The following is a 232-nucleotide window of genomic DNA, read 5'->3' as shown; positions in this document are numbered from 1 at the left end:
ATTCACACAGTCACAGACTTCTCCCCATATTCCTCCATATTCACACAGACTTCTCCCCATATTCCTCCATATTCACACAGATTTCTCCCCATATTCCTCCATATTCACACAGACTTCTCCTCTATTCCTCCATATTCACACAGACTTCTCCCCTATTTCTCCATATTCACACAGACTTCTCCCCTATTCCTCCATATTCACACAGACTTCTCCCCATATTCCTCTATATTCA

Source organism: Priapulus caudatus, unplaced genomic scaffold, assembly GCF_000485595.1.
Source record: "Priapulus caudatus unplaced genomic scaffold, Priapulus_caudatus-5.0.1 Scaffold1548, whole genome shotgun sequence".
In the NCBI taxonomy this organism is placed as follows: Eukaryota; Metazoa; Priapulida; class Priapulimorpha; order Priapulimorphida; family Priapulidae; genus Priapulus; species Priapulus caudatus.
Note: the sequence above shows the minus strand (reverse complement) of the source record.